Genomic DNA, 13541 nt, shown 5'->3' on the forward strand with positions numbered 1-13541 from the left:
TACACAGCTCTAATAATTTGTCTGAGGAGGGGAAAAGGGGCAGGGAGAAAACAAAATCTGAAAACGTGGAGGCGTTACGGAGAAAGGAAAATAATGGAAATGACCAGGATGTTCCATTTACGTTGGGAGAGTTAAAACGAGCATTGGATAAAGCCGGTATGACTGCACCAGGGAAGGATGAAATAATTATGAGATGATAAAACACTTGAGTGAAGAAGGGCTGAGCAAATTATTGGGCCTGTACAATAAGGTGTGGGAGGAAGGCAGGATACCAATGAGCTGGAAGGAGGCGGTTATCGTTCCCATAAGAAAACCAGGAAAGGATGCAAGCAACCCAATGAATTATAGGCAAATAGAAAACAATAGAACAATTTGTCCTGAAAAAGCTCATGCCCACAGTGCTCAACGTGTGCAAAAGCCAATATGCATATCTACCCAAGCACAGCACCACAACAGCTTTAGTTAGAGCAATGCACACCTGGCTAACTGAAACCGACTCCAAACCAACAATGGTGAGAGTACTGTTGGCAGATATGTCAAAGGCGTTTGACCAAATTGACCACGGGACCCTGATGCAAAACATACTGGACTTGTTACTGTGCACATCTCTGACAGCCTGGATACACAGCTACATCACAGGGAGGAGACAAAGAGTGGTGGCAAATGGGGCCCCTGGATCGAAGTCACATCTGGGGTGCCACAAGGGGGGGTAGCTTCCCCATATGTCTTCCTCCTCTATATGGCCACCCGGGATGCTATGTTTGAGGACACTCTGGATGTGGGATATGCAGATGACATTGCGCTGTCGAGAGCAATTCCCATATCCAACATCATGTCAGACACATCAATGCCCCTGGAGGCACAAAGGCTGGACGAATGGGCAGCTAAGAACAAAATGACACTCAATGGGAAAAAGTCGGTTGAGCTACGCATATGCTTTTCCCGGGACCCACCACAACCTCCCCCGCTGATGCTGGGGGGACAGGAAGTACCTGTTGTGGAAACAACAAAGTATCTGGGATACCATCTTGATCAAAAGCTGACTGGAGATGTGCACATTGAGAAGGCAATACAAACTGCCTCCAAGCGGCTGCACTATCTCACGTTCATGGCAAGACACGGTCTACCTGCGGATGACGCCACTCTCATCAGGCCGTGTCTGGAATACAGCTCAGTGCTCTTGGTGGGCTGCTCTAAAAAACAACAGGCTGAGCTAGAGCGAGTCCAGACATGTGCCTGCAGAATCATCAGAAGGAGAGCTGGTGAGATCTCACAACCCCTACCATCACTCCAGACCAGGAGGGAGGAGGCTGCAGTGAAGCTGGTCAGGAACATGCATGACGAGCAACACCCTCTGCACGACCTGCTACCTCCAACACGAGGCAGCTGCACTGCCAGGACACTAAGGAACCAGCACAAGCTGGCTGAACCAAAGGCCAAGACCAGCAGGCTGAAAAACTCAACCCTTCATACTGCAGTTAGGCTGTACAATGACAGTATCTAGACCCACAAAAAACACAGCATGGCTACCATGACTGCTACCTGCCCTTGCTTTGCCGACTTGAAATATTTTTAACCTTAAAATTGTTGTGTACGCTGCTAATATTTTTTGTCATGTATAAATTATCTCTTGTCATGTAAGTTCTGCAGTTTTTCAGTGGGGCCTTGGCTCCACTGCAAGCATGAATTAATAAAATACAATCAAATCAAATCAAATCATCTTGAAAAGGAGCACAAATTTCTCCAGGGTTTGAGAGATCTGGAGGCGGCACTTCACAATGCACAGGTAGAGCACTTGTCTTTAAACACAGACTAGTAATTTATAATGCTATGATGTTGGACTTACATTGACTTTCATTTAGACTTTCAACTAGAAAGTACCATTGTTCTAAAAAGCGTAGTACAGTTTTCTAAAATGCCCCAATGTCATAGTTCATGAACACTTTCCTCTCCTCCCTGCCTGGCAGACCAAGCTCTCTCTGCAGGGGGCCACCTTGAGTGAGATCCAGGAAATGGTGAGGAGCCTGGAGGAAACTGTCGCCCGCCAGACAGATGAGCTCCACTCTGGAGAGATGGAGCGCAGGAGATTGCACAACGATCTTCAAGAACTCAAGGCAAGTCCAGCCGTGGCCCGTTCAAACAGGTATATAAATGAATCGCCTAAAGAAATGTATTTCAGGAAGACATTTGTTGTTTCTTGCTTTGCAGCATACTTCTGTTTACAACATGCTGAGCCATTTCACCTCTCACCCTAACAAGATGCCTATGACACTCTGGTCTCTGTAGGGGAACATCTGGGTGTTTTGCAGAGTGCGCCCTCCACAGGAAGGCGACCGAAGTGACCACGTTCAACTTTCAGCACAGGACAACAAGGTCCTCACACTGGTGAAGACTGAGGAGGTTAGAATAATGCAAAAAGCACTGCATATTTCAGTGTATTCTTCTAATGTCTCTCTGATTGGAAATGTCATTTAAAGCCGTAACTAATCACTGTTCTCATATAGTCTCACACTGGTTGTGCTGGAGACACCCAGAAGAACTACACCTTCGGCTTTGACCAGGTCTTTGGGCCTGGGGCATCTCAGAGGGAAGTCTTTGAAGAGATTTCCCTCCTGGTCCAGTCCGCCCTCGACGGCTACAATGTCTGCTGCTTTGCCTATGGCCAGACAGGTAGTCGGAAAACTTACACCATGGAGGGAGGCGAGATGGAGGACATTTAAGGAGTTATCCCCCGGGCAATGCAGCAGATATTTGGTGCTGCCCAGACTCTGAAGGAGCAGGGTTGGCAGGTTGGTTGGTTTGGTTACTTTGTCCTTGGTGACATCACCCATTTTGATTATCCATTGTGGTGTAACTTCAGGAATGTGAGTCAGATTTAAATGTTTTGATGAGACATTGCTTTCACTTCAACCAAACACTTGTATTACATTGTATGACCGTGTAATTCACATTATTTTCTTCATAAATGCTTCGGCTCCTTGTAGACCTCATCTTGTGGTAAAAAGGGGGAAAGCGTTGAACTTGATGTGGATCATGTTAGTAAGATACTTGTTTTGTTAAGTTTTTGTTAATTATTATTATTTTGATTGGTTGTCTGTTTCAGTACAAGTTCACTGCCAGCTTTGTTGAGATCTACAACGAGACTCTGCGAGACCTGCTGTACTCTGGTAAGGCCAACAAGAGGCACGAGATCCGCCAGGTGTCCAACAATGACGTCACTGTGACCAACCTGACCTATAAGGCGGTCAATTCAGAGGCTGAGGTAAGGGTTTGGAACCTGGTGTGCCAGATACAGTGGTACTGAAGGATAACAGACCTCATTGGTTGAGCAAACACAGTGATTGGATGACACACAAGGGCCCACCTTTGATTCTGCAAATAGTGCTGTGCAGACTAAAATATACCTTCTAACACAGCAGAGTTTTTATGGTAGCTTGATTTTGAAAACTGTAATAATTATGTTTTTGTAAATGGTCTGAAAATGCATTGCGTATGATGTGAATTGATGATTCACTTGCTTAATCAAATGTATCGATTGTAAGTCGCTTTGGAATAAGGTGTCTGTTAAATGCCCAAAATGTAAATGTAAATGATGGAAATTCCAGGGCACGAGTTTCAGAGTGCTGTGAGAACTACTGAGTCATCTAACGACATCCATGTCTTCCTGCTAGGTGTGCAACCTGATCGGCCTGGCTAACCAGAACCGATCCACCGCCAGGACCAACATGAATGACCAATCCTCCCGCTCTCATTCAGTCTTCCAGCTTGACATTGAGGGCGAGAACCTGGGACGGGATGTCAAGTGCAAATGTAAGCTACTTCAAACGGAGGGGTCGAAGTTAAATGGGTCCTCTTAACTCATTTTGTGCCATGGGTGAATAAAGTTTCACAAATTGCCAACATTCTAGTCAGTTAAGTCAGTGTCCGCCGGTACCTAAATTCAATTGTCAAATACATTTTCCCAACTGAGGTTTGAATACAGTTTTTGGTCAGTAAATAAAAATGCGGTGTGTGTGTGTAGCATCCTTGTGTTTAGTTGACCTGGCTGGGAGTGAGAGGGTGCAGAAGAGCCGATCCCAGGGTGAGAGATTCAAGGAGATGACCGCAATCAACGGCTCACTGACCAACCTGGGGATTGTCATCAGTGCCCTGGCCAACAAGGTCTGTCTACACCAAGGACCACCTGGGGTGCCTACCTTATCATGGAGTCAAATGGTTGCCCTGTAAAACTGTAGCTCGATTGCATACACCATTTACTATCCTACACACTTTCTTTTTGTATTCTAGGAGCGCTACGTTCCGTACAGAAACTCCAAGCTGACCTACCTTCTCCAGGGCCGTCTAGGAGGAAACAGCAAAACGTGCCTTTACAGCTGAGTTAATCTAAGCTGATTACTATGGTTATTCAAACTTTAATGTAGATGAGTCCTTTATTTCACTATCATAGTGTTACAGTTTCACACTTCCAGGTCAAATACTTGAGCTGTGCTTGATTTTGTCTGGCACAATTTAACCAATAAAATAGTCCCAAAATTGCAAAGTACAACATCCTGGTCTGGAAAATACACTAAAATCTGTGAACTGTCAAATTTCACTGTCAAATATTACGGTACAAGCACTACCATGTGTAACTTGTCTCTCTCCTCCCAGCCTGATGTTTGTCAACATTGCCCCTGAGGCTGACAGCTTTGGAGAGACATTGAACTCCCTCCGATTTGCCAGCAAGGTTAGTGACGTGACTTCACCAGAGAGGGCATTCAAGAGACCCTAATCCTACTGTCTTAGCACACTTTTTACTGTGAATATATTTAATTTCTGGAAAAATTTTCAACTGTTTATGATTGTTGTTGCAGGTGAATGACTGTGTGATCGGCACAGCATCGAAAAACCATAAATGAAGACCAGTGATTTTAAGATTTGACTGTCAAATTTTGATTTGATGATTTTGTTTATGGTAAAAAAGTTTATATGATAATTTGATGTTGATAAAATATTTCCCATGTGCCACCAACAGCACCCCATGTTAGTAATATGCTGAGTAGTAATAATACTGAGTAATACCTCAGTGATGTGATTGTTTCTCTTAATAATAAGTGTTTTATATTGTATTTTTATATTTCATATAAAATGTACTTATTTAAAGGTTGGATGTTTCTCTTTTTTTTCAGTGTGAAATTAAGCCAATTCACCAATAGGTGAAATTTGTATAACCCTTTTTACTGATCTTTACCCATGGTGCCAATAGTTATAGAGGGAAGTGTACGTACCGTGCCTATCATCATGCCCCTTTGAAATTGTTACTTTATTTGTTGTACAGCCTGAAATCAAAACCTTGTCTAACCTTTTCCAGATTTATGAACAAATGTAGCTTTACAACATCAAACTAATGAAAAAAAGGCAAAGGTTCTGAAAATGTAAAAAATTAAAAAACAAACAAACAAGAATAACGGTTGGAAAAGTCATTATCAGTCCCCTGGTGTAATACTTAGTAGAGACACCTTTTACTGCAATTACAGCCATCAATCTGTTTGGATGTCTCTACTAGCTTTGCACACCTATATTGGAGAATATTTGCCCATTCTTCCTTGCAGAATCGTTAGAGTTCAGTCAAATTCTGTGCTGAGTGGCGACGGCCTGCTCTCTTCAAGTTCATCCACAGATTTGGGGATTTAAGTCAGGGCTCTGACATGGCCCCTCAAGGACATTCTCCTACCTATCCATAAGCCACTGTGGTGTTGTTTTGGCGGTATGTTTAGGATCATTGTTGTGTTGGAAGGTGAATGACCTGCCCATCTTCAACTGTCTAGTGAAGGGATGCAGGTTTTCCTCAAGAATTGTCTGTCCTTGGCAGCATCCATTTTCCCTTCAATCCTGACCAATTGGCCAGTCCCCGCTGAGGAGAAACATCCCCACAACATGTTGCCACCACCATGCAGTAAGTATGGTGTGTTTTGGGCTTGGAATTCAGTCCAAAAACTTCAATCTTAATAATCATTTTAAAAATGTTTTAATGCGCTTTACATTGGGAAATCTCAAAAATCTTGTCTGACCATAAAACCTATTTCCACATGGCAACAGAATTCTCCAGGTGTGTTTTTGCACAAATGAGACTTGTGTGGCAATTTTTCAGAAAAGGCTTCTTTCTTGTTACCCTGCCATACAGGCCAGCTTTGTGTAAAGCTTGTGATATTGTTGTCACATACACAGACAGACTAGTCTTAGTCATAACGACTTGTAAGTCCTTCAAAGTTGCCTTTGGCCTCTTGGTAGCTTCTCTGATCAATGTCCTCCTGCCTCGGTCATCCAGTTTGGATGGACGGCCTGGTCTAAGCAAGGTGTGGCTGGTGCCATACTGATCTAAGCAAGGTGTGGGTGGTGCCATACGCTTTCCACTTCTTAATGATTTAAATTTTTTACATTTACATTTTTGGCATTTAGCAGACGCCTAATTCCAAAGCAACTTACAATCAATACATTTGACTACTAAGCAAGTGAATCATCAATCCACCAGTTGTAGCAGGAAGAGTAATCGAGCTCAGGCCCGGGGCCATTGATAGAAGGAAAAACCTTCTATCACCATCTTCTAAACCTAGGTTTTGTTTTTTTGTTTTTTTATATTTAGACACTGGAGAAACAGTACAAGGGGGCAATAGAAGTTTTTAGGGACACAGTAGAGGGGAAAAGCGGGTGTCTTCAGGAGACGCAGTGCTGGGGGGCAGTAGATGTCTCAGGAGGAGCAGTTAAGGTGTAACCTGAAGAGATGGGTCTTCAGTCTATGAGCCGTGGGAAGCTCATTACACCAGAGGGATGGTACTCAGAGGGATGGTACTCAGAGGGATGGCTAAAGCCTTTGAAATGTTTTTGTAGCCTTCCCCTAACTTGTGCCTTCCTACAACTTTATCCTGGAGGCTTTTTGGAAGTACAGTACTTTTCCAACCATAGTGAATTCTTTTCAGAACATGAATGATCTTGCTATCAAACCATACATTTTGGACCACAGAGAAGCAAACAACAACATGAACAATGCACGATGGCTTCCAATCCACCTGAGAGACATGGTGACCGTGGAGGAGAAACATCCTACGGTGGCCCAGGGGTTCTGTAGTGGAAAGATTGTTGTTCACAAATCTTGTCGTGGGTTCTCAGCAATGGCCATAGACCAGGATCATGAGCAGGCCAATGCAGTCATCAAGGCTGACGGTGGAGCCATTGGTATCACTGAGGATCCATCAGCACTGAGAAGATGGATGGTAGCTGGCCCTGAAGTCAGCCACTTAGTCACACAGTATGAGGCAGCATCTGCAGCCAAAGAGACAAGTGAACATGCCAGTCACCATGAACAGACTCCGCAAGCTCAAAAAGTGTTCCTTGAGAGTCAATAAACTCTCCCATGTCAGGACTGATATGGGCAATCCCTTCCAGGAAGACATTCTGGTATGATGGTCTACCTATTTTTATATTGACATAGTTGTAAGTTGTTATTATAACACAAAATGCAACAGAATAATTTGCTAATCTTGAAACAGTTGAGGTTAAATGTTGTTTTCCCTTTAGGACTCAGTCAGTGTCAGGGATCCTCAAGCAAGCAGTGCCATGGACATAGGGAGTAAGCCATACCAGCCTGATCCAAAATTCATAGCAGTAGGGAGTCAGGTGAGGTTGTCTAAATATGATAGTGTGATTAAACATGCTTTTAAACATACAGCATTTTTGCAGTGGTCACTGGTCACCCCCCCCCTATTAATTTTCATTAGAAAAATATAATTCCCTGCATTGTTTTCTTCACTTGCTCTGGTCCCTACCAATGTTGAGACCAAACCTACTCCCTTGATGTATTGAAGTTAAATGTAATGTTGACATTTCATGTCTTTGAGGAAACTTCCACAAAATACCTAGAGCTGAAAGTGTAGCAGGGGCAGGTCTGTCAGATGAGTTGGTTATCTCTCACCATCTCAGCACCCTTCACGGTAGGTCAAGGATTAGGGAGGGGAAGGTAATGGATGAGGTTGAAGATGGATGACGGTTGCCAAACGGACCACCGCCACAGCTGTCAAAAGGCAAGGACTTGATCTCAGAGATGCTGTTTCATTTCTCCCTCTGAACACCCAGTCAATAGTCCTGGGTGGACCCAAATGCATCAGCACAGTGACAAAACGGCATCATCAGCACTCAGCACGGATCAATATGAACACAGACGACAAGGAAAAGGCCGGTGAGGGCAGTGTTTCAAGTTTTAAGTACTACTTAGAAAATGATGCAGCGAAACAATGCGCGACGTTTGTGACATTCGAAGTATACTGAAATATACTGCAAATGAAGCCAGATGAAATACTATACACAAGATTCTGAAGCGTTTAGGGAAGTGTTTCACAGACTCAGAAAGCCACGAGACATGAAAGGTACTATACAGCTGAATCATTCAAGAGGGTTTGTTTTATGGGTCAATGTTTCTTTTTATGGCAGGTGTGAGCATGTGTGTGTACACCCGCGTGTGTGTATGTGTGTCTATGTGTGTGTGTGTCTGAGTGTGTGTGTGTATGTGTGTCTATGTGTGTGTGTGTCTGTGTGTGTGTGTGTGTGTGTGTGTGTCTGAGTGTGTCTGAGTGTGTGCATGTGTATGTGTGTGTATGTGTGTGTGTGTATGTGTGTGTGTGTGTGTGTGTGTGTGTGTTCCCATGAGTCACTTCCCATCTGTATGCAAGTGGCACTGTATGAATGATGACTTGTCCTCCCTGTGACATGGAGAGAGTTACAGTCCAGTGTGTGTTGGCTGCAAGGCCAGGGGGGGGGGGGGGGGATGAGAAGAGCCCAGGGACATATCACCCTGGAGGACATATCACCCTGGAGGACATATCACCCTGGAGGACATATCACCCTGGAGGACATATCACCCTGGAGGACATATCACCCTGGAGGAGATATCACCCTGGAGGACATATCACCCTGGAGGACATATCACCCTGGAGGACATATCATCCTGGGGGACATATCATCCTGGAGGACATAACACCCTGGAGGGGACATATCACCCTGGAGGACATAACACCCTGGAGGACATAACACACTGGAGGACATATCACCCTGGAGGGGAGTGCAACAGAGAAAGGGAGCGAGGGAGGGAGGGGGGCGACAGAAGTTGACATGGAGCCCTGTATGACCACCAGACAGAAGTTGCCATGGAGCCCTGTATGAGATGTGATAGATATATCTGTATGACCACCAGACAGAAGTTGACATGGAGCCCTGTATGAGATGTGATAGATATATCTGTATGACCACCAGACAGATTGATTCCAAATCCAGGAGTGCGATCAGTCCCACCGGCCAGAAGCTGTGCCAAAGAGCTGTCCTTGATTGGTCTGTCTGACCCGCGTGGTGGAGGGAGGGAGAGACTCTGCCGTCAGCAGGTTTGATTCTTCTGGCCATGCATACATAATTTAACTGGCTCCCCTTCTCACGGCCCTCCTGAGACCAGCTCTACGTTGATAAGGTCATAAATCTCGGACCTCAGCAATCAACCGACGCCTCGCTCATCCATGTTGCCGCTCCCCAACCCGGTAATTAGATTCTCACTTGAAACTGAATTAAAAGCTGTTTGTCGGCGGGGCAGACACTTCTCTGACCTTGGCCGCGCCGCTTATCTCGTTCCCTGTAGTGTTCTCTGGGACGCTGGGTAATAAGTCATAAGGGTCAGTCGGGGGTATGATATAACAAAGTCATATTCAGCATCGAGGAGCTTTCTATTCAGACCCGTTCATCAGAGAATGATTTTCCCTCCACGACCAGGTGAAGTTCACTTGAAAGACTCAGCAGTCTTGAAGTAAGAGAGAAGTAAGAAAGGAGAGGCATGCATTTTTCGGCACAAACTGTATGTCTCAGGGAGAAACGTGCTGCTCAGGTGGACCAACGTGAAAGGACGACTAGACAATAGGTCTGCCCTTGGTCATTGTCTTAACGACTGAATCAGTGTCAGCCCACTTTATTTTGGTTTAAAAATAGTTTTCATTCATCGGTTCCCCTTTCACAATCTCTGCTTCTCAGCCTCTGTCTCTCTCTCTCTCTCTCTCTCTTACTCTCTCTCTCTCTCTCTCATCATCTCTCTTTCTTTCTCTCCCTCCCTTTTTTTTATCATTACACTGGCACACATGGCACCTTTTCCTCCACTGCTATATATAGACTTCTGCATTGCGGATGTCCCAGAGCTCTCAGTAATCGTGAGAGCTTTTGAGGAGCCCAAGGCCGAAAAATCCGGACAGTCTCACACACACAGCACAGGAAAGGATACCATCAGACAGACACAAGGTACCCTAGCATGACTGAGCAAAGTCGAAGGCAACATTATTGCAGCAGTAGAGTGAAGTACCGCCACATGCCACATACACCGACACAATAACACTGCAGTCATAATCCAAGGGTGGAATACAACCTCACAAAATGGTGATCTCTGTAGAACAGAAATGTAACATGGAAATGTTGTTTCATGCAACACACAACAAAAGCAACATTGCGAGAAGTTGTGTTTCAACCGTTTTTTTTCTTTTTTTTAAACTATGAATGTGATTATTTATTATTTGTGAATTAGGATTCGGAATTAGGAGGGGTAAATTAGCAAAGATATTGAGGATGTGGAATAATCAACTCCAAATCAAATCACTGAAAACAACACACTGATTCAACAGTAGGTACCGTACTTTACAGCAGACTCAAAAAGACAGGAATCTGACTCAGGGAATGCAGAATCTACAGTGATTGTGGGGTAGACAGACAGAGGGTGGATAATGCAGCTTGCAGAGGAGCTTAAGGGAGGGATTCATGCTCATGCACACATTACCACACAGACTGATTTATCGTCTCCTGCGCTGTAGGGGTCTTTGATGAGTCATAAATCTCAGCGCACCAATACAACTGATTTACCTTGCGATCAAAGAATGTATATCAAACGACTTCGAAAAGAAATAAAACATTATTTTACTGTATTAAACTAAACTGCATTTGGTTGTCTGGTACGTGTTCTCTGCAATGACAATAACGTTGAATCTAATCTAATTACGGTTTCAGATGAGAGTACTTTTGGCCTTTCATCTGAAAAACCTTTCATCTGAAAAATTGAACTGTTTGACAAAACCAAATACCTCGGGTAGATGCTTAGAAACCTAGCTATAGTAATAGGGTAGATGCTTAGAAACCTCGCTATGGTACTGAGTGGCCAACATTCCTCTTCCTTCACACTAAACAACAGGAGGCCATTAAGTATTTATACTGCCAATGCGCCCCCCCCTGTCACGCCACGGGGCTGTAACACATCTCTGTGCTACCAGGGAGGGAGAACACACGCATGCACAGCCAGTCCTCATTCAGCATTTCTGTGGGCCTTTGCTGCCACTTGGTGTCATGGAAGTAAATTACAAAACAATTCAAGAATTTAAAACGGTCGATGCTAAGTGGGATCCTTGAGACGACCCTACTCTAAACCCTAACTAACCCAACCGTAACCCCTCCCCTTACCCCATCCCTAACCGTAATCATAACCATTACCTAACCCTAATCTTAAACTTAACCCCTACCGTTACTCTAACCTTAAAAGAGCTCATACATTACTCTACAACAGTTTCATTTAGTTTCAAGTGAGCTTCTATGTATTACATCGCCTTCATTCTCAAGGTCAAGTGTAGGTAAACTTTGGTCTGTAAGGGACTGGGTTTGTGTGGGTGTAGACTGGGTTTGTGTGGGTGTAGACTGCATCCTGCTACTCTCACTCCTCTATTACGTTATTAGGTGACTGTAATGTACTATACAAGTAATATCAACATTACGTATTTTGTTAGGTGGTGCTGCCTAAATTGTGGCAATGGTGTGTGGCAATGCGTGCGTCTTTACCTTTGTTGTTACCTGGCAAAATAAATCAATAATAAAATGATTACTATAACACACTGTGTAGATTAGGATGTCACTACCAACTCAGTACATTTGATCATTTTCTCTTGATCCTGACAAACTCCTCAGTCCCTGCCAGTGATATACCCATAACTTGATGCAGCTACCACTATTCTTCACACGAGAGATGGTGCAAAAACTACATTGCATGTGCTCGATTATTTTTGGCCACTTGGTTATAGACCAATTTTGTAGTTTCTGAGATGATGTTGTCCCATCGACTGTGCTTTTTTGTCTCCCCAGGCCTCAGGGTCGCATTTATGAGCAGTTTGGTTCCTCTCTATTTGCTCAATTTATAATGACAACCTGATCCACACAGTATGTCAGTGATTCCTATACAAATCAGAGACCCTATAAAAACAAAGATAATTATTGATTCCAAAATTACATTAACTATTATCCTTGCATTAAGATGGATCATTCAATTCAACTTATTGTTATTTGTTGATGACATTTTAGCTTTTTAGCTAATTTTAAGAGTGTCATCAAAGGGTGTGAAGGTATTTCTGTGTTTAGATTTTAATACATTTGCAGAAATGTCTAAAAAATTGTTTTAATTCACAAACTTGTCATTATGGGGTATTGTGTGTGGATTGATGCCAATTTGTTTTTATTTAATCAATTTTGCCATATTTATACATTATGTTATTTGCTGACTTTTGTGAGTAGTTTACATAAGTAATAGCAGGGACGTACAAAGTATATTCCGTGAGGTGGTGCTGCCTGAAAGATTGTGAGGGGGGGCGGTGCGTGTGTTGTTACCTTTCGAGATACAAGTGGCAAAATAAATCAATAATAAATCAATAAATTGCATTGCCAATCAGTGGTGACTGAGAAGAGTGGAGAGGAGTTATCCAAATGTGCTCTTATGCAGTGTTTACATGTTGTGGTATGTAGCCAGTCTAGGACTATGCCACGACTAGGTCTATCCCTCTGTAATAACTGCCAATCATGATATCAAATTTTCTTTTAAAAACAATAATAGTGGCCTGGGGTGGTCCAGTGGTCTAGCACCGCGGTCTACAGTGTACACATATGCCCATGTCAGCATAGGTTCGAATCTGGCCCTGCTGACATGCCCTCTCTCCCTTCTTCTCCTTACTTTCCTGTCTGTCTTCACTGTATCTGTCCAATAAAATAAAAAATATGAGTGGGACTGCCCCACTCAGAAAAAATTACTTAATAGCCATCTTAGGCTAAATGCCAACATAGCTGTGTGGTTGGGTGGCCTGGGGTGGTCCAGTGGTCTACCACTGCGGTCTACAGTGCACACATATGCCCATGTCAGCATAGGTTTGAATCCTGTCCATACCCTGGTGACATGCCCTCTTCTCCTTATTTTCCTTCACTACCTCTATCCAATAAAATGAAAAATGTTGGACTTCCCCACTCAGACAAAAACAACTGTAGAACCTTAAAAATAGCTGTGTGGGTCGAGGGTGGAGCCTAGGCTGGGCTGCATCAGTCAGAGGATGTCTTCCTCAAGGCCATCCTGGTCCTCTTGCAGACGGGCCCGACTCCGCCCGCCTCTGTCTCCTTGATCACGCTTCCTCTCCTGCTCCTCTTCCGGGAGGTACCCTGCTTCTGCTGGCCCAGGGTGGGGCTGG

General features: G+C 43.9%; 1 pseudogene across 1 annotated transcript; it reads left to right on the forward strand.

Moving 5' to 3' along the window:
- Positions 1 to 739: 739 nt before the first annotated feature.
- Positions 740 to 4898, forward strand: LOC308157968 (carboxy-terminal kinesin 2-like; annotated as a pseudogene). Its single transcript has 10 exons — positions 740 to 1477; positions 1968 to 2114; positions 2287 to 2400; positions 2505 to 2789; positions 3104 to 3262; positions 3672 to 3810; positions 4022 to 4161; positions 4288 to 4361; positions 4651 to 4726; positions 4854 to 4898. The product of its transcript is annotated as a carboxy-terminal kinesin 2-like (transcript).
- Positions 4899 to 13541: the final 8643 nt, after the last annotated feature.

This window comes from Nansenia antarctica (genome assembly GCF_963989245.1).
Source record: "Nansenia antarctica genome assembly, chromosome: 5".
Taxonomy (NCBI): domain Eukaryota; kingdom Metazoa; phylum Chordata; class Actinopteri; order Argentiniformes; family Microstomatidae; genus Nansenia; species Nansenia antarctica.